The sequence below is a fragment of the Magnolia sinica genome, chromosome 12 (genome assembly GCF_029962835.1).
Source record: "Magnolia sinica isolate HGM2019 chromosome 12, MsV1, whole genome shotgun sequence".
Taxonomy (NCBI): domain Eukaryota; kingdom Viridiplantae; phylum Streptophyta; class Magnoliopsida; order Magnoliales; family Magnoliaceae; genus Magnolia; species Magnolia sinica.
The window spans coordinates 20,115-41,611 of NC_080584.1; the positions used below are offsets into that span (position 1 = coordinate 20,115).

At 38.5% G+C, this 21,497-nt stretch overlaps 1 long non-coding RNA gene, 1 other non-coding gene and 1 pseudogene across 8 annotated transcripts; all 3 read left to right on the top strand.

Annotated features, from left to right (window-relative positions):
- Positions 1–1,728: 1,728 nt before the first annotated feature.
- Positions 1,729–19,546, top strand: LOC131220699 (uncharacterized). Of its 7 annotated transcripts, XR_009158785.1 has the most exons (11): positions 4,877–5,164; positions 5,266–5,542; positions 5,855–6,032; positions 6,747–6,841; positions 7,006–7,142; positions 8,390–9,264; positions 9,391–9,522; positions 9,685–9,972; positions 10,130–10,845; positions 10,970–11,023; positions 11,166–11,351. It is a non-coding gene; the product is annotated as an uncharacterized LOC131220699 (long non-coding RNA). The 7 variants fall into 7 exon arrangements; XR_009158783.1 differs by lacking the exons at positions 10,970–11,023; positions 11,166–11,351 and adding an exon at positions 19,084–19,546 and having other exon boundaries at positions 5,015–5,164; positions 10,130–10,269; XR_009158788.1 differs by lacking the exon at positions 4,877–5,164 and adding an exon at positions 1,729–2,048 and having other exon boundaries at positions 10,130–11,351.
- Positions 3,558–3,647, top strand: LOC131222073 (small nucleolar RNA SNORD96 family). Its single transcript, XR_009159781.1, has one exon. It is a non-coding gene; the product is annotated as a small nucleolar RNA SNORD96 family (small nucleolar RNA).
- LOC131220698 (putative pentatricopeptide repeat-containing protein At5g40405) lies at positions 17,081–19,546 on the top strand (annotated as a pseudogene).
- Positions 19,547–21,497: the final 1,951 nt, after the last annotated feature.

A 21,497-nucleotide genomic window follows, 5' to 3' on the forward strand; every position in this document is an offset into this window, starting at 1 on the left:
ATGTTGCTTTTAGCATCTTTTCCTTGCTTTCTACATAATGAATGATATTTGAGCCACCCTTACCATGTTCTACTTCTACAATTGCTAAAAGGTAAGAAAATCAATTAGATGTGGCATCATGCTCATGACATTCACTCGAAGTGTGCAAGATGGGACAACATTCATTTTGAAGTGTCTAATATCATCAAGGAAATTGGACTTCTTAGAGAGCTATTAAAATCCAAAGTCACACATCCTCCTCTTTTCCTTGCTTTCTACATAATGAATGATATTTGAGCCACCCTCTATCTTACCATGTTCTACTTCTACAATTGCTAAAAGGTAAGAAAATCGATTAGATGTGGTGTCATGCTCATGACATTCACTTGAAGTGTGCAAGATGGGACGACATTCATTTTGAAGTGTCTAATATCATCAAGGAAATTGGACTTCTTAGAGAGCTATTAAAATCCAAAGTCACACATTCTCCTCTTATAATGAAATCTACCTTGATACTTTTATGGATTGTCAAATAGCAAAGACCCCTCTAGCATTCACACACACCTGCAAAGCTCGTGACGACATCCCTAAAATGATGTTATGGACCAAGGATAGGTTTCTTTAATGGCTACCCTCTTGGGGAGCTTAAGTCAACCCCAAGGAAGTTTCCCTGAAAGACGTAGAGGAAGCTCAACCAAGAAATTAGGCTTTAGCTAGTAAGCAGTACTATCTACTATTCAATTATAGTTCCTTATTGGTAAAATGGTGTGGAATGTTTATCTTCCATTAGATTTCATTAATGTTCAAAGCATTAGATCAATCTAAATAGAAGTTTGCTTGAAGACATCCCAAAATATTACAATAAGATTCCCGATAAGATTCATCGGGATTTTAGCAGCTGGATTTGCTCTTTTTTCAATGATAGAAACTGTTTATTTGATAGGGCTCCCCTTGGATGTGGGATACCCAAAAAAACTAAGATTGAATTATTCTACCCGTTGATTATACGAAGATTATGGTGAACGTTCATGCTTAAAGAAAAAGACCAAAATTATCTAAGGGTTGAAATAATCCAATTTGAGTGATTCTATTTGATGTCTTTCCACCATACAAAGTGAGACCTATCATGTAAATGGTTTGGATATTTGGAATCCAGATTCAAAGGCTGAAGTCTTGATGTATCATACTACATTACATTAGGATGTATTCAAGCAAACCTCTCTGAAACATTCTCTTATCATTCCTGTGAGTAAGAAATAAGACATTTATCATTTGCATAGTGGTTATAGAAGGGGAAAAAAAAATATAGATCCGAAGGAATATGTCCATAATCTACCTACATATAAATGATATCTCAAAGTTGTATGTAGAATCATAGAATTCCTACATCATATCATATCGATGCCTGCTACATTTGAGTATGCAAAGATTAACTTAAATGTACATCTTCATGCTTTACATGCATATATTAATGCACCTACTCTTGATTGCCTGTTTGCTTTAGAAATAGGTGGGTGTGCATGCTTGTGCACTTAGGGCCCGTTTGTTTTTCAATTTCCACAACAAATATAGCGTAAATGAATAATCATTACTAATTACACCTGATTGGAAGAGAGCTATTTACGTTTGAATTTGGCATCGAAAAATGTGGCATAAAGGTGTTGAAACCTGATCCAATTTGTGATTGTTAAAATTGTGGGGCCCTCCACTATGTATGTGTTTGATCCATGTCGTCCATCTCTCCCTGCCCCCAACTCTCTCCCTCTCTCTCCCCTCTGTCGTGGTCGTGCCTTCTACTCCTCTACTCAAAGACGAGCTCAACATCATCATCCCCACCATCAGGAACTTGGATTTCTTGGAGAATATGGAAGTCGTTCTTCCAGCCATACCATCCGATGATCGTCCAAGATGGATATATGATTTTTTTTTTTCAAGGTCCCTGAGGGATTCAACTACGAGCTCTATAACCATGATGACATCAATCGGATCTTAGGTCCCAAAGCGTCTTGCATCTCCTTCAAGGACTCTCCACCAATAGAAGAATCTCCCAATCTTCAAGATCTGTTAATGTAAGTTCTGAAAATCCCAATCCCGTTTTCGATTTTGTAGATTCGACTTTCGTTTGGATTCATCTATTTGATAATTTAGATTTTTGTGTTGTTCATAGCTGAGTTATAGGGTTTCTTTAGTTTTTATATTGGATTAGGGCAGATGATTGTCCTTCCCCCTTTTTTCGGCTGTAGATATTCTGTTTCTTTGGTAGCTTTTAGGCGTCTATTGTTTGGATGAGTTGAACGTGTTGTAATGTGATGAAAAGGAGGATTTTTTTTTTTTTTTCCATAGATGGACAGGGGGATGACAAGAGAAGCTGGGGATAAGGGAGGGATGGGAAGGGCCAAAGAGCCATTGGAGGAGGTGAGAATCTCCTCCAACTCTTTGAATAAGCTCTCAAGCTCAAGAACAGTCATTTCAAGGCCAAAACTAGGAGGGATGATTTGGTCAGGTGAGAAGGTGGTTAGGAGGGAAATGACAGACCCTTTTTGTTGCTACTAGGAGCTAGCTTTTACTGTAAAGACAGTAACAAAAGGGGGTCAGATGTGAGATGTGTTGCTGCCACTTTGATGAGTGGAGCTCATCCTGATGGTGGAATCTAAAGGCAGAGTGCCATCAAAGCAGCAACGAGGAATAACAGAAAAGGATATTTAGCAGATCTTGCCAAGTGCCAACTGCAATGGAGTCATAGAATTGTCATTGGTTCTTTTATGTTTGTCAAAAAGGACTAGCAGATCTTAGCTATATTTATTCTCAAAGGTTTAATTTTCTTGTGGTTCTACTTCTTGTGGGAATGTAAGAGGAAATATAAAATGTTCAATTGACATTTGGTTGGCCCTATAAATGTGGGATCCACCTTAGGTGGTCTAACTAGTTCACATTTTGGCTTCATTGTGCATAGAACATCCCCACAATGTTCCTCTGTCTTCTACTACAAGTTTTATGTGTTTATATCGGAGAGCCATTGTTTTATGTTATGTTTGTAGCTTGTCATGTTGTACTTACACTTCCTCTGTTTTCTACTACGAGTGTCATTCATGTTGAGTTTGTATTACCATTTTTCATATCTTTCTGATTTATTATTATATTTTTTGATGAGTCACATGATTGATGATGTTTCTTGGCCCTGAAAATTCAGAGGAGATTTTCTCCAAAGGTTTTTTTTTTTTTTTGGAATGTTATCTAGAAAATCTCAAAGAAAAAATATTTTAAGAGTTTCTTATACATCTAAAATTTAAATATATATTTATATATTTGTATAATAAGCCTGTAATTTTTACTATTTCTCATGTTAATGTTGGCATAGGAATGTGATATTTAGAATCTGGTGAGTTTTTGAAAATCTTGTGATGGTATCTCAAGATTTTTAAAATCGTATTTCTTGCACTGACCGGAACCATATAATTCTCTATGGCATTTGTTCTTTCTCACAATTTAATTATGATCTGAGGTCATATAAAATATATGTTTAGTCATGTGATATTAAATCCTTCTCAGATCTCAACCCTTTGAAAGCTTTAAGCTGTTGGCCAGTGATGATATCCATCTACCAAAATACCACCTTTCGGGACTGAATGGCATTGATGCCTTGTTGTTATTCTACAATTTTGAGACCTTTCAATTTATTGATTGTAAAGCTTGTACTATAGTTTCTGTTTCATTAATTTCCAATATGTTTTATTAGTCTGTTTGAAACATCCAACCCTTTGTGGATATTAGTGTGTTTGAAAAAACATTGTTTCATTATAATTGCCAGCAGTTACACCACCCAGGCATTGCAATACCTGGTAATTGAAATATCCAGTGCATCTAGAGGCCCCCAATTCAAATGATCCTGAAGTAATCTCACATAGTTTTGTTTCTTAAAATTCTAAAGACTTACCTTTATAATTGGTAAAATTGGAGAAGCTATATTGGTGGGTATTTTGGAAGTGGCTTATTTCCCAGTGTACTCATTATGTCAAAGCACAGTTCTAACTTACCTAAAAAAATGTTTCAGGACTTGCACATTTGTGTAAGGACAATGGATTTTCAATCTTTTAGATTTTCTAACTACTCCCAAGAGCAGTTGAAGTTGGCAAAGCTAGCCCTTCTTTCCTTGTTCAGGTCTGTTCATGGCTCTAGAGGTGGATGGTCCCTTGTAGGACAATGGTTTTGAAGCTTTTTAAGAGAAGGGTTTTTTTTTTTTGTGGGGGGGGGGGGGGGGAATTTTAGATTTTTTTTTCCTGAATTTCACAGGAATTTTGGAAAGCATCCATGTCATATACGAAATGCTGCATGTATCAATCGATGCTGCAATTTTTGAGTTATTTGCTCCCTCATCCTTGATATCATCTACAGTTTCTTCATTAGTCAGAGAGAGATGCTTAGTTACATACTTGCCACAGAACTTACGTCATCCATTTTCTCTTATGCTGCAAGAAACAATTGAATGGAAACCTCCATTTTTTGCTTTTTTTTTGGGATTGTGTGGCTTCTTAGCCCTTCGGTTTTTTGAGACAGTTTGTCTGCTTGACGGAATTTGTGTGGTTAAACTCATGATTTTTGGTAAAGTTTTAGTTCCCATTTCCTATTATTGTGGTAGATTTGCAAGTGAGTGTAAAGTGTGCTTAATAATAGAAGTTCTGTTTTTAGCTTTCCTAAATACATTTGTTGGCTGACTAGTGCAGTACTTGTTCTCCGTGTTCTGCAATAAGTGTTCTAACTCGGTTTTTGAAGGGATTATTTTTCTTAAAATTTGCAGTTACCTCTGTTATATGTGGTCTGTTTAGCTACAAACTGATAATTGCTAGGTTCTCCTAATTCTTTTGGTGACTTGGCCCTGAAAGATGCTCTACTTCTTTTAGTGGAAGGACAATTGAGCTCATTGATGTTACTTTCCATCAATGTATGATGACAAGGTTTAACTCGGAAAAGACTGTCAGTTTTGTGCCACCTGATGGTGAATTTGAATTAATGAAGTAAGCTTTTATTCCCTCACAAGGCTTATTTCCCAGTATACTCATTTTTGTCCTTTGCCGATTACTTCTGGCCGAAGATTTTTCTTTTAGAAAACGTTAGGAATTTTGTTTCTTTTAACAAGGGGCAGACATTCCGATTAACGCTTGCTTCACTTCTTGAAATGGGTTATCAGGTATTGTCCCTTTGCATGTACTTGGGATCTTCTTCTTCTTCTTCTTCTTCTTCTTCTTCTCTTGTAAAGCAGCTATATAATTTCTGTGTGTGCCTTTTTAGGTGAGATTTGGTGTTCTAGAGGCTGGAGCCTTTGGTGTTTCTCAGTCTAGGAAACGAGCATTCATATGGGCAGCTTCTCCAGAAGAGACTCCCAGAGTGGCCAGAGCCAATGCATGTCTTTGCAGGCCCAGAACTGAAAATCACATTACCAGGGGATGTACAATATGCTGCCGTCAGGAGTACAGCGGGAGGGGCACCCTTCCGTGCAATAACTGTGAGAAACACAATTGGAGATCTCCCACCTGTTGGAAATGGAGCATCTAAAACAGAGATGGATGTGAGTTTTCTGATGTAACCTTGTCCTCGGTTGTCTGAACAAAACAAATTTAGTTAAAACTTCTAATGATGGAATACACTTTGAGATATCCTTTTCACCTTCATTTTACCAATGGTCTATTTTCACTGCTCTACCAGAAGAAAAGGTACTTACATCACTGATTCCAGTGCTACTAACAGTGATGGATTAAACTAATCAGCCAACAAAATACTCTTTGACAGTACATGTTGGATTTTATATCAGTTTTCCTCCAACTTTTTAATGAACTCAGATGTTTGTGGTGTATTGTCTTACAATGTCTACAAAATGCAGGTTAAACTGTCTACTGGTCAAATGGTGGATTGGAAACCTTGGTGCTTGCAACAGAGCAGAGCTCGATAAATGCTTGCATGAATGGAAAGAATCAGGTGTCTGTGATATGAAAGAAGTGGAGATCAAGTTACCATAACATAATTCAAAATGTTCAACTGTTCCTTCTCCACAGCATAGTGTAAGTTGAAAATCCTCAACCCGACTGAACCTGAACTTTACCTTATATGCAGAACATCTCTTCATAGTGAAGAATCCATGCCCCAACTTACATGCACAGTGGGATTTTGTTCCCCTAATGAGTTTATTCATTGCAGTACTCTTGCTGGTGTGGTCAGTAAGAGCAGTGGGAATGAGGATAAATGCCTTGAAGATCAACCACCTGATGCCAAGAATAAATTTTGATCTTATCACCTTCACTAGGATGGTCTTCAGACTCTTCACTTTAAGAATCTGAGTTTTAATCAGGACAATGAAACAGACCCAAAATGGGTAAAGAAAAAAATGAGGTTCACATCCTCAGTTTCGTAGCACTCTAAAATGAAATCAAAATGAGTTGGTTGTTGTTTCTATACTATTCTGCCCTAGTGAAAGTAGGACAGTTTGATGCATGATGCACAGGCACTTAGAGATAGAGATTTGTAAACGCGACGTGCATTATCTCATTTTGCCATTCAAATTGTGGGGTCCACTGTAGATAGAGGTTATAATCTGAAAATCAGATTGGTTCAACAATCTTAACCTTGATTTGTGGAAACTTATTTGTTGAACAGTTGGATTTTTTATTTTATTTTTTTCAATTTTAACCATCTGATACTTGTCCCCCAATTGGCTAGTTTGGTAATCAAATCAAGGTAATTTCTGGATTATGACGCATCTAAGTTGGTGCTGACAGATTAATTTGAGTTACTTGTATGCCACATTTATCAACCATCACATCTTGCCAAAGTTGTTATGCCTGAAAGCTACCTCTGCAGAAATACTTTACAGGTAAATATATCCCTTGAATTTGTGGATGATGTGATTATGACAATATATCTCATGATTTACAAGATAAGCCTATATTTTCCTCATAAAATGAGCTTATGGTCCAATTTGACAAATTGTCTTTTACTAATTTCTGTGTAGTTTTGTGTTCATGCTACTTCTATCAGCTACATGAATACAGAACTGATCCTTATCCATTTGTCTTAACAATAGTGAGATTGAGGAAAGTGAACTCTCTGATGCAAGCTCAACAAATTTGAAAGAAGATGGATCTTCACCATCCCTAACTCTGATCAGAAAGCAGGTAGATATGCTATACCAGCTCATAAATTCACCAGTTAAATGGTTAGTCTTGTAAAATGTGGAATGTTGATTATAAAGTTTTCTATTTTCAGGCCAGTGATGGATTGATGTATGTGTTATATCCTACAAAAATCCCGATCTGTCGGACTTTGTTGCGGATCCCAGCAGCGCCTGTTTATATGCTATGTAGATTCAAAATTATTATCTGTAGTTTATCTTGGGTTTGGAATTTTGTTTCTGTACATGATTATTTCATTGCTTCATGTATGTTTAACAAGTTAATAATTTCAACAGTTAAATAACTGATTAGAGTTTTTTGTCCATTCAAAACATTGGAACTGATGGTTCTTTCATTTTCAGCTGACTGAGAGGATCACTATTCTGTCTACCTACTATTACGGTGAGGATCAAACCACCCAAGATCCCATAAGTTTATGATGTGCTCCATATTTCTTTTTCTTTTCATTTATTTCTATGAATAACGTGATGGAATTCACCATATCTTCCTGCCAATGGTGTTTTGGGATTTGAGTGTATTCTAAATCCCCATTTTGCAGGGTTTTTGAAATGCAATTTTGAGGTGAAGACTCTTTTTTGCAATGTTCTCTGTTCCAATCCCTCTGTCCAGTCCTGGACTGTCATTGCTGCCTGCTGCAACTTGTTTCTGCAAGTGTCAAATGTGTCTTTGATTTTGGCAGCATTAGCCCAATGATGTCATTAGAGCATTTAAGTGTGATTTTCTATTTATGTGGTAGAACTGATTGTGCCAAAAGCTTGCTGGATTGTGATTGTCATTACCTTTAATTTGGTTGTCTTTAATGGTGTGATGCTGGTAGTTGATTTATCTGGGTTGTTCATTAGAAAGATGCAGAAGTGCTTGGTTGACGGAAATTTGGTAAACATCTTCAACCAATTGCAGGCTGGTACATTAATGCTTGCTGAATGATTCAATACATTTTTCCTTCTCAAATTATTTCCTGAATATAATTTTGAATACAACATTATCTTTTACATTAGAGGGATTCTCATCTCGTTGGATATTCGGGTCCATTTTCATAAACATGGATGGCACATTTACTTCACATGGGTTCATTTGTAAGACATTTACATAAAAATATTCATTTCAAGCTTGGATGCTCTACTTTTGATAATAAAGGTTTTGTTCTATGCATTGATCTTCTTATTTCTTCTACTACAGTTATTCTATGATTTCTTCTTTTACACCTTATTTCATGATTAAATTTTCAGGTTTCAAAGTTTAAAGATCCTCGTGATGCATGTGCTGCAATTGTTGCTGAATCATATCGTCTTTTCTTCCATGATCCGGTTTACGAGTCTCATTGTTCCTATTTGGCTAGTCATGTATTTTATTTTAAGTAACCATTTTCAATTCCATGCCAGACAAGTGGGTCTCACATTTCAACAATCTATTTATTGGGCTGTTGAGTCTCACCGTGGATGGAGAATGCCCAAAAAATCTCTCACATTGGATTTTTTTCAGTTGAATATGGACCATTGTTCAATTTCTCTTCTTAAGTGCTTCTGTAGGCTACAAATTAGCAGATTAAGATTGCCCTATCAGTGGGATTTTTAAGGCATAGTCCAATTGCTGATGGGTAAAATTGATCAAAGGTATGGATTCTGATCCACACAACCCACTTGTCTGAGTTGAAAGCCTGTGTATACCATGCAAAGATGCAGGCCACATATCCTGTAATTCCTCAATTATGGCAGTTAGCTTAATTGATATTAAACTTGGATATGCAGGCCACATATTCTGTGATTCCTCAATAACTGAATAGAGTTTTTTGTCTCTTTCTTTTTGGTTCTTTTCTCACGATAGGCGGGCCTATCGTCTTTTGTTGGGTAGGCCCGCCCAAAATATCTCTTTGTACATTCCTTGCCATTAATGGAAAAGAGAGTTCTTTTTAAATAAATAAAAAAAGGTTCAAGAGGCTTTGTGGGGGCCTTTTCTGTTGCTAGTCAAGGAGTAGCTCTTGGTGTTTGTCCCATGCTTGCTACAGGTTCTTAATACGCCTATTTGATGAAATAAAATGCCTTTCTTACATGTTTTCTTCTACTTGCGGATGTGGTAACGTCTTCTGAATTCAACCCTACTCAGTGTTAAGTATGAAATTCCACAGAATTTAATGGTATCCGTGTTTGTTTAGTTTTTAATTATCCTTTCTATAAAATATTGCACTTTCTTAGCAACTCACTGCAGTTCTGCTCTACTCCTTTATTCACAGGGCACTTAAACTTATATTAGAAGTAAATAAATATTCAACAACTATTGACAGGTGCTTATTGGGCTGTAGAATGGCTGAACTGCTAAGTAACAATTATTCAATGGGAAAACTGAATTCGACCAGCTTGACAAGGTAATCTCTAGTCCATCAATTTTTTTGTTGAAGTACATTGAGACGTGGGTACCTCAAGTGGATTATATGCCCAATTTCATCTAGAAGACTAGAGAGTTCTACATTTTGGAGATCCATCACCCTAAGCAATTTGAAACCTACAAATAGGATTTGCAACTGCAGTTTCTCTGGCATTTCTCGGATTCTACTGAAGTACAACAAAGAGCGAAGGTGTAAAGTGGAGCGGTTAAGAGAGAGAGACTTACTGATGCCACCATAAGTAATTGCAAGTCGGCTTGCCTTGGTCCGTGATGTAGGTGTTATGTTCCCATGCACATCTAGAAATCTCTCCTCCTTGCGTTCTGATATTGGGAGGTCACATAGAAGATCATGAATACAGCATGTTTCAACCGTTCCATTGCTCTCCCTTATTGACACCTGAATCATGCTTCTACTGATGAGCTCGTCAAGGTAATCCTCTGCTGTTTGGCCCCTTTGGTTCTATATTTGAATGTGTCTATCTGCAAGTCTTGATTTGTCTTCATATTCTGTAGTGAATATTATATGATGGAAATTGGACTTCACTGTTTTATGTAAAAGATTTATGACTCTTCCTTTTTCCTTGCAGGTATTTGATATCAATGTTCAGTTACATTGTTGCTTTGTGGAATAAAACTGCAAATCTCATATAAAAGAGAGGATATGTGGCTATTAAAGACTTTTTTCTTCACTTTGAAACTGGACTTTATGGAGGATGCCTTTTCTTAGGTTTGAGACATGTCCTACCATTTCTTTACTTAGTTCTTATTGAGATTAATGCCCCTAAAATTGATTTATCAGATTTTATTATGCCTTTCTTTTAATAAAAGATGTTTGAGATCCTATCTTGATCTCTGTAAGTTTATTTGCTGATTTGTTGTTTATGGATCTTGAACTGTGGTTAGTTTATAGCCGGTAGATATGCTATACCAGCTCTGATCAGAAAGCAGGTAGATATGCTATACCAGCTCATAAATTCACCAGTACAATGGTTAGTCTTGTAAAATATGTGGAATGTTTTTTTGAAGTTCTGTTTTCTTGTAGTGTGTATCATATGATGTGTGGCTCCAATGTTCGGATACCAATTAGACTCAGTCGAGGAGTCAAGAGTCATAGCAGTCATTGAGTAATAGGTCTGTGGAAAATGATCATAACTGGTAAGAGCAGTGTCTCCTTGCTGGCCACACACCAGACAGGTCACCTGACAGCGGCCAGAAGAACGAAGAAAGCAAAAGCTATGCCCAACAGAATGTGTTATGGCTGATATGGGACCTGAAGACCAATGTCAAGAGGAGATCGACTTAGGTTAGTTCAGCTTTATGAAAATGTGTCTATCAAAAATAACCTTTAGCCTAGTTAGTCTGACATGATTGATGTCTGATATAACTGCATGCTGGAGACAACAAAAGCCATTGGCATCTTCGTGCAGGACAACAATCTTGAAGCATCTGCCTCGTGGCATACCTGAAGCAGTTATTTCCAGGTCATGGTTATCCAAATTAAAGGAGTGAAGGATTTAAAGATACTTGAAATTGATCTGTCTGATCATCAGTGAAAGTCAGTGGGCCATGCCAAATACTATTTTAGGTCCCACTATTATAATGCTATAAATTTTTGGCCTGCAGGGAATAGATTTGTTAGCAGGAGTGGAAGCAGTCATAAACCATTAGTAGTGAAGGATTTCCAGATCCCTTGTGCTCATGCACCTGCATTGGCACCTCTTCCTCTAAGCTCATCCTTATTCCCAAGATCTGCTGCTGAAGAGGTTTGTAGATCTCTCATTTCAATATATCAGAAATGAGTAAGGACCACGTCTCCTTTTCTTCTTCTTCTTTTTTTCTTTTTTTTTTTTTATGAGAAAGATTTGATCTATGGCTAGCCTTAAGCTCTATAGCTACGGATTTAATCCGTAGTATTTGACCGACTTCTGAAAAACTTAGATTTAGGGGTGTCCAGTACAACCGCAGGTTAAGGTCCCTAACCGCCAGAAAAAGCCTTTACCGACGCATCTTTTACCGGCGGTTACCTGACCGCCAATAAATCCTTTACCGGCAGTTAAAACCGCCGGTAAAGGACAGTTTTCTTATAGTGATTATTTGTTAGGTGGTGGATCCTCAAGGTTGTGGTCACCCCCGTATTGCCTAATAAGAAATTAAAAAAAAATTTCTACTCAAAGAATTTAGTTGGTTAGTCTACCCACCGGGAAGCTTGATAGTTTGGTGTGATGAATGGAAAATTTGAGTCGCTTCTTGGTGGTTCCTTCCATAAGATGGTTGTGTTCCAATTGCTCATCTATTGTGCCCCGACGGCAATGTTGTGATGTCACGGGGCTCCTCTGAAAGTGGCAGCTTTTGTATGGCTGGTGGAGAGGAAGAGAGTTTGACCATCAACAACCTACGCAAAAGAGGCATGGTGACCCTGAACATGTGCACTTTATGTATAGGCAATGATGAGACAATTGGTCATCCGCTCATTTCCCTTTACTAAAGGGATTTGGGATTCTATTTTTTCTTCTTTCAAGGTGAAATGGTCAATGCCTGCTTTGGTGGAGGTTTTTTTTTTTGTTTTTTTTGGAGGTAGGCCATGGGATTTATCTTCCAAAGCAAACATGGGCGAAGTGGTAATTGGTGATTCTTGCGGCTCTTTGGATAGTGTGGGGGAAAAGTGGTAGGAGATGCTTCAACAATATTGGGAATGATGTTTGTTTTGTCATATGTATGGTGAGATCTTATGTAGCTGAATGGGCTTCTTGCAATGCATCTTTGAAAGATTGTATCTTGCTTTTTTGCTTGAAAGGGTGGTAAGCTTTTGCACACCATCTTGGCACCTCTTCAATAATACTTTTATCTTTCAAAAAAAAAAAAAAAAGATCCGATGATACTCTAACAATTTTCTTGTTGAAGACTTGCCAAAAGAAAGACTCGGGTGGCCCCTTTAATCATGCCCTAATATTTAAATGAGCCCCTACAAAAGCTAGCCTTATCATCTTTTGGAGTTGCACCAATGTTTCAGATTAAAGGAACCATTGTGGTTTTGTGATGGAAGTCAATACTCCTCACGTGTTTCCAAAGGCCTAAAATGCTACTATCACTTCCTCCAATGCATGATATGCTAGGGTTAGGATCATGTGAGCCACTCCAATGCATATGTCGTATATGCAATATAGTTTTACATATGAACTATATATATATATATATATATATATATATATATATATATATATATGGTGGGCCACACCCGTACAACAGTTGAGAGGGGTTACCCCCCCATTAAAACATTCACAATCATTTATTGGGCCCACCGAGACGTGGTTCACAAATTTGGACTATCCATTGTGTGTGTCCCACTTGGATGAGAGGTCAGACCACGTTTCAACCACATCCAAACTCGGGTGGGCCCACCAAGTGCTTTTATATCTTTTAGGCATGTCTTCATGTGCTTTTAGATGGTCTGGCCCACCTAAGTTCCGTATACGACTGATTTTTGTGATATCCCATAACCTAAAGGGGACCATCAAAGGCACGGTGTTGATGTTCAACAAACATCACGGTGGGGCCCACATTAGTTTGGATGCACTCCGATCATTAGTTTAAACCGATCATGATGGGCTGCGGTATTGAAAATGAGGAAGATTTGAAGTTTTAGGTGGGCTGTAAGATGAGAAATAGTGGGGTTGAACGTCGACCATTGAAACTTCCATGGGTTGATGATGGTGGGTCTGGTATTAAGGGTTAGGGCTGACAATGATGATTTACCTAAGAGATAGTTTGGACAGGCGAAGGGACAGTTATAAGTTGTTATTTTAGAATGAAAGATTAAAAATAATTTATTCCGCAACGAATTGTTAGATGGTCTTCAGAATGCAACATGAGTGGTTCAAGGGACTCTTCGAGGTATTAAGGAGTTGATGTATATTTGGATTTTTAAATGAATGGTCAGATTGAGATCCATGGTGGAATAGTTTAACTTGGTACGAAAAAAGCATTTGATGGATGAAGTGGGTAAGCACGAGATGAATAAAATGGTATGCATGTGTATGTATATGAGAACTGGTTTATTACAAGGGAGTCGAGATAGATAATTTTATACATAAGTAGAAGATAAGATGGACATTTTAGATTTATAAGTGGGCAAGTACATGAGCGGATATTATCCAATAGTTGGTTTACTATGATCAAGAGGCCCGATGGTGAAGTGAACGGTCGGATGTATTTCACAAGATGATGAATAGCTGTTTCAATGGTTGGATTGGCGAGTGACCAAGTATACAAATGTATATAGGGTCTTGAAAGTTTTAGTGTGTATATGAGGAAAAAGCCAAAGTGTAGATTTTTTTTTTAAATATATAATTATGATTTCAAATTAGGATGTACATATGTTTAACCACCTATGTATATACAAGAGCACAAATTTTTTAGAATATGACATCTAAACAAGCTACTGATGCCCAATCCAAGTGTCTTGGGACTAATTATGATTTGCAGCACTGTCCCTATTGTCGTATGAGTCCAGCTGCAAACATCGGCAAATACCTGTTTTCTTGCAATGGAAGGTGAAGACAAGGGGACCAAAAAGATAAATTTTCTAACACAACTTCCACTACAAGAAAACAGGTATTTTCTAACACATCTTCACCAGAAAGAATTAGTAGGTGTAGTCTAAGGAGTTCCAATTACGCTGAAACATCGTACCTATATTTATTCATGTATAGATTGATACATTGGAGAAATAATATAAGACACCTGCATCATATCGTATGACATGTAATAACAATTAAAATGCATGTGAAGTATATGATGCCCTGACCTAGAGGATCTGAATCCTCAAATAACAAGTTAATGACACATAATACTCCTTCAACAATGTAAAAAAAACCTACATAATGGCTATGTACCACCAGGCTTAGTATCTAAAATAACAAAACAAAGGAACATGAAATCCATCCAGTAGGTATCTGAAACTGAAATATAGCATAGGAAAAAAGAAAAGAAAAGTAACATTTGGTAACAAATAATTTAAGTTTGTTACATCCCCTCAAAAAAATCTTCTGTTGTAAAAGTGCCATGATTCATTCTATCTCATCCCTTAATCGACCCCACACATTCCTGTCCCTTTGCATAATGTTCACTACCAACCTTCCCCCACCGGCCACAGTTACCTCTGCCGATCGATGATGGTGTAATATCTGTTAACATGCCACCACAAGTATCTTCGAATGGATAGTTGTAACAATTCAAAATTTAAATATCTATGTTATCCAATTGAGCCTTTGTTACAACGACATTCTGTTGTAACTGTCTGTGGCTATCCACTTGCATACGTCAATTTATAGTAATGCATTCTTGATCTTCCCTTAAGATTTAATATGTAGATTGTTGAATAATCTGAGTTAATTTGCAGATTGTTGAATAATCTATTTTAAAAACTAATTCATGTACATATGTTAGGGTAGAGAACTTTCAGATCCTCTCTCCTAATGTTTTTCCAGAGTCTAGCCAACTGTGGAAGCAGAGTAACTGACTAGTGGTGACTCCAGTCAAATATATTCCCCTATACTTTAACAAGAGCACACACGCCACTAAAAAGGCACACGTGAGCACGATCCACCCACAATCTAGCATCCTCACCTGTAGATAAAGGATGTATGGAGTTTCTTCTTTCTTAGGTTTTGTGCTTTTACAAGGACTCTTAAAGTTCTTGGTAACAGAAACATTAAAGCTATAGCCATTATCATACCAAATGCACTCATTATCACTAAGTACCCTTTACCTATGGCTCTTCAAGTCATTCTATAGACACATCCGCTTAGGGTTGATTTGAGTCCAGTTGAAGGCCTAAAATCAAGCCGAAACCCAAGCCCAAGTTCAAGCCCAATGCAAGGCCTAAATCAAGCCCAAATCCATTTAACTCGAGGACCACAATAAAGGAGAAAGAAGGGCACCAGAGAGGAATTGACACCTCATCCGGGGTCCCAATTTTGATTGAGACCCATTCACATGGAAGGCGTTGCATGATGTAACACCCGCCATGTGGAATCCCGCAATTTTTTCACATGTTAAGTGGGGAGGGTAAAAAGTAACTTATGTCTTGGAAGCTTACTCGGTGTAAAATGATCCCTCAGTCCTTAGTTTTGCCCAAAATTATGTGTCCTACTATCCAATCCAACCAACCATATTATGCAACATAACACACCTATGTCCTTAACCAATCACAACCCTTAGACCTGTATTTAGCACATAAACGTTCTCAAGATACCAAAATGTCACTCAAGACAACTATAAATATACCCCATCTCATCATTTCCAATCAATCTCTTACCCTTCCATTACTCACAATTACCAAGAAACTTTAAGGAAGAGGAAATTTTGGAAGTATTTGCTTATTTTGGCATTTGGGGTCAACATTAATCGATTTGGATCGAGCTGTTGTATTGATTTTGGCACGCCTGCATAAATAAAAACAAACCAAACCGCCAACATATACTAATAGTATGATTTGAACTATCTAAATATTAGCCATTTATATGGATGGTTAAAAAATGGTGCAAGTCACTTATTTGTGATTCTCACGTTTGTAGCTTATCAGAAGGAATTTCCTCACTTTCGGCCAAAGAATATATTCCTTTGGGCTTATTGCAACCATTTAGGCTACTAAATACAATTTTTTAAAAACAAATTCCAATGCATTTTAATTATAATCTACCAAATACAATTGAAGATTTCAATTTGTATCACTTTTATGATAATTGTGATTAATATTCAATTCGTATTGAATGTAAGCCATTAGCTTCTGAATCATGAGTTAACACCATATCAATCACAAGAATGCAGCTGCCAGGCTTAATCTGACTACGGAGGATGGTGGGGTGTTATAGTCCCAGGACTGCCTGAAACGTTCCATCAATCCTAGCTTACGGCCCATTGGTTAGGGACCAACGGCTCGTAGCTATCTCCCTATTGAAGTGACATCATCAAGTTCGGTGGGCCCTACCATGATGTATGTGTTGTATCCACACCGTCCATCCATTTTGAGATATCATTTTAGGTTATGAGTCAAATAATGAGGCAGATCCAAAGCTCAAGTAGAGATTGAACGCCCACCATTAAAAACTTACCAAGGGTCACATAAGTTTTCGATAAAGCTGACTTTTGTGTTTTCCCTTCGTCCATGTGTGTGTGAACCTATGAATTTCAAATAAGCATCATGGTGGACCTTAGCAAGGTTTCAATGGTGGACATCACTCTCCCCACTGTTTTTTGTAATGGGGTCCACTCGAGCTTTAGATTTGCTTCTTTTTTGGGCTAATGCCTTAAAATAATCTCACAAAATGGATGGGCAATGTGGATACAATTCATACATCATGATGGGCCCACATAACTTGGTTATGTCACTTCAGCGGCGAGATAGCTACTGAAGCCGTGAGTAGCTAATCCGCGTCCCATTGGTTAGGCACTGAAGAACCAAGAGTATCAAACCTTCAGACAACCAGAGTATCAACTCACTCCCATTAGCTATAGCAGCAAGTAGAAAATGAGCAAACAAGCTCAATGTAGTGCCAGGAAAATAAAATGCATTCCCTCTTCTTCTCATCTCTGAAAAATGCCATCTCTCACATCTATCATTTCCCAACAAAACCCAAAAGTGATAGAATTCCTAGAAATATGCAACTCTCTCAATCAAATCAAGCAAATCCACACCCAAATGCGCATAACCGACCTTCTCAACAATCCTCTGTTCCTTGGGAAATTCATTGCTTCCATTTTCCTAAAACCCCCTCAAAACCTTAACTATTCCCATCAACTCCACATCCATTCCCAAACCCCACCTAGCCTTTTCACCTTAAACACCATGATCAAGGCCCACTCCCCACCACAGCTTCCATTTCTACTGCCAAATCCTCCATTCAAACCTCCCCCCTAACAACTACACCTTCACTTTCCTTGTCCGCACGTGCGCCACGGACTCCTCACGTGGTGCCGACCCCACGGTACATGGCGTTATTATGCGTCGTGGCTTCAGGGCCGATGCGCATGTCCAGAGCGAGCTAATTCACATGTATGCCGAATTGGGTTCCTTCGGCCTTGCCCAACAGCTCTTTTTGGAGATCGCCCATCCGGATTTGGTGACCCAGACAGCGATGGTGGGTGCCTGTGCAAGCTCTGGGGATATTGAATTCGCAAGGGAGCTGTTTGATGAAATGCCGCACAGAGAGCCCATTGCGTGGAACACAATGATCACAGGGTATGCTCATCGCGGGAAGTCGAGGGAGGCCCTGCATTTGTTCAATTTGATGCAATTGGAGGGTGTGAAGGTCAATGAAGCAACGATGGTTTCAGTCCTTTAAGCATGCGCACACTTAGGGGCGTGGGATCAAGGCAGGTGGGCTCACGTCTACATAGAGAGAAATAGACTCTAAATGACAGTGACTTTGGGTACTGCACTCATAGACATGTACTCAAAGTGTGGCCACATGACCAAAGCTATGGAAGTCTTTGGGAGGATGAGAGATAGGAATGTCTATACGTGGAGCAGTGTTATGAGTGGATTAGCCATGAATGGTGGTGACGAGAGATGCCTTGAGATATTCTCTCTAATGCAAGAAGAAGGAATTTCGCCAAACGAAATCACTTTCATCTCTATTCTTCGCGGCTGCAGTGTGGTTGGGCTGGTTGGCAAGGGCTGTGAACACTTTAACTCAATGAGCTGCGTGTACGGACTCAAACCTAGGCTTGAGCACTACGGGTGCATGTTGACTTGTACGGTCGAGCTGGACAGTTAACCAAAGCAGTCGACTTCATTAACAACATGCCTGCCAAGCCTCATGTGGGTGCATGGGGGGCTTTGCTCAATGCTTGCAGAATTCATAGGAATCCTGAATTGGGTGAATTTGCATTGAGTAAGATTGTTGAGTTAGAGCGTGGAAATGACAGAGCGTATGTACTTCTGTCGAATTTGTATGTTGATGCTAGGAACTGGGATGGAGTCAGCAATGTGAGGAAGCTGATGAAGGTGAATGGGGTGAGGAAAGAGCTTGGCTGTAGTGTTATAGAGGTTGGTGGTGAGATTCATGAGTTCTTTGTGGGGAGTAAAACACACCCAAGATATGGAGAGATTGAGATGATGTTGGGAGAGATGTATAGGAAGTTGAGGTTGGCTGGCTATGTGGCCAATACAGAGCAAGTCCTATTTGATATAGAAGAAGAGGAGAAGGAGGATGCTTTGTATAGGCATAGTGAGAAGGTAGCCATTGCATTTGGATTGGTTTGTTTGGATGAAGGTGTGGCCATGAGGATTGTGAAGAACCTTAGGGTGTGCAGGGATTGCCATGATGCTACAAAGATGATTTCAAAGGTTTTCAATAGGGAGATTGTTGTGAGGGATAGGAATAGGTTTCACCATTTTAAGGATGGGGAGTGTTCTTGCATGGATTATTGGTGATAGGGTGTTCAATTTTATTATAATACCATTTTTTACCATTTATTCTTTGAAGGGGAGTTTGCATCTGCTGCATTGTCAATGCTATTGCTGCATGTGATTTTGTAGGCATCATATTACAATGCCAGTCATTAGTACCAAGGCCAGCCTCCGCTGGCTGAGCTAGGCGGAATGCATTGTCAGGTGGGGAGTTTGGCAGGGGTGGCACGTCTATTAAAAGATAGGTGTCTTAAGGATGGGGAGTTTGGCTGGGGCAGCACCATTTAAAAATTCATGACTTAATCTGCAGATTGTTCAATAATCTGTTCTGGAAATGTGGACATGTTTTAATACACGAGTTTGGAATGTTTTCTTGTGATTGTTGAATAATCTGAAATGAGGATGGATGATGAACACACTACTGCTGCACAACAGCAGTTTGAATCCACACATTCTCCATTAGCACTTGCTTTGAGGGTACAATGTTAAATTGCCTCTCTCAATGCTTAGCATGTGCTTTTTTATTTTATAAATGCATGTTAACAACTGGAGCTCGGTGCTTTTGTCTTTGATGTGATATATATTTTCTGCATGAGGCTGGATCAACTACAGATGTTAATATGATAAGCTTAACCTACAATTCGACGTTTGGGGCTCAGCGGGATGTTTCACATGACATCCATGCTCCCTGATTTTGTCCTTTGTCATATGCTTGTATATGGGCAAATACAAGAGGCTCTTTGCTCGTTTAGTTCTGTCTATTGTTCACATGCATGCATGTACACATACATCTTCACCCACCTTTTATAATTCACAATGCTTTCAAATTGCAGGATGCAATGAGGTCTGCATCATCCATCACTGAAACCTTTAACTGGTGAACTAGCCGACAATACCATGAGTAGCCCATGAGTGGGAGAATGTTAGAAATAATGGGTCGCAGATGGCATCGCTGGATTCAAGTAATGAGATGGACGGCTTGGATCTCATCAGGCAGGGCCAACAAATGTGAGCTTTATAAAATTGGAATTTAAAGGCTGAATGTAGATTTTATTAATATGAATGCAGTTGCAATTGGCATATGAAAGTAAATAAAGAAAAGAAGTTACCAACAACGATTCAAGTTGAGTGAGACGGCTATGGCCTGGACTATCTTCCAAACCTGGATAGTCATGACATGGTCTTGGAAAAATCCTGTCTGTCATGGGATAGTCATGGTTTTGGTCAATAGGATGTGACCAAGAAATCATCAAATAATGGCTGAGGGATTTGTAGAGGATCCAACGAAAGGGTCGTGGATATTTAACTAAACCGACTTGCTGCAGTTATGTGCTGGACAAAAGTAGATACTAAGCTAAATTAAGCTAATCGATCCAGACTTGCTATAGTATCGTACTAGACAGAAGAAGAGAGGTTAAACTAGATTATGCTAAGATAAAGTATTCATAAGAGACGAAACATTGATAGGCAATGTTGAGCTTAAAAGAGTTGTGTTTGATTGGATTAGTGAGGGCTTGGTGCTATTCTTTGTGTGTTACTTTTATAAACTTGGAAAGGAAGTCTTATGCATGATTCGGCAGCATGATTCAAAAGCATGAAAAATTCGAATGGCTAGCCATATGAAATATGATTTCCTGCAAATTTTCTCAATCCTCCACATAAGTATAGCTTGTCGTATTTGACCACGTGCACAAGAGATATCATGTTTCCAATAAGTACGTGATTATGTATGCTCTTCTTTTGTAAAACTTGCATTTATTTAATGCTTTTCAACACAAACATGCTTCTAACTTCTCGACTTTAAAGTTCATCTTCACCAAGTGCGGTGCATGGCTGCTACGTGGCATTCTTTGGGTTGTCTCATGAGACAGGTACAAATGGATCCAAACATAAGGTGGGTAGGTGTAGGAAATAGTTGGGATGGCTTTGACCATTGTCAGTTGTGTAGGGACCACAATGATGTTTTCATGCCCTCCAAATTCAGCTACAACTTGTTTAGATTAAATAGTTAGCCAAAGTTCACATTGTTCCAAAATCAGCCTCAAATAAAACTCAGGTGGGCTACACATAAGAAACAGTTGAGATGGGACGCCCAACCAATGAACCATTGTCGTTTCCCCCCCCCCCCCCCCCCCCTCAAAAAAAAAAAAAACAGTGCAACTGCTGCAATTGTTCTCGTTCTAAAACATTGAAAATGAGTCTCGCTAGTGGAACGATGTAAAATAGTGAAAATGCAAGTTATCCGAGTGTATGAAAACATCTTTTTACCACTTAAAAAGATGGGATGGGACGCCCAACGAATGAACCGTTCTCGTCTCCCCGATAAAAACAGTTCTGCCACCACTTCTGTTCTCATTGTGAAACGAGGAAAATGATCCCGGTGGCAAAAAAAATCTTTTAGCATCTTCTTTTGCTAAACGTCTGTGTAGAAATATCTCTCTTTCTTTATATATATATATATATATATATATATATATATATATATACACACACACACACACACACACACACACACACACACACACACACACACACACACACAC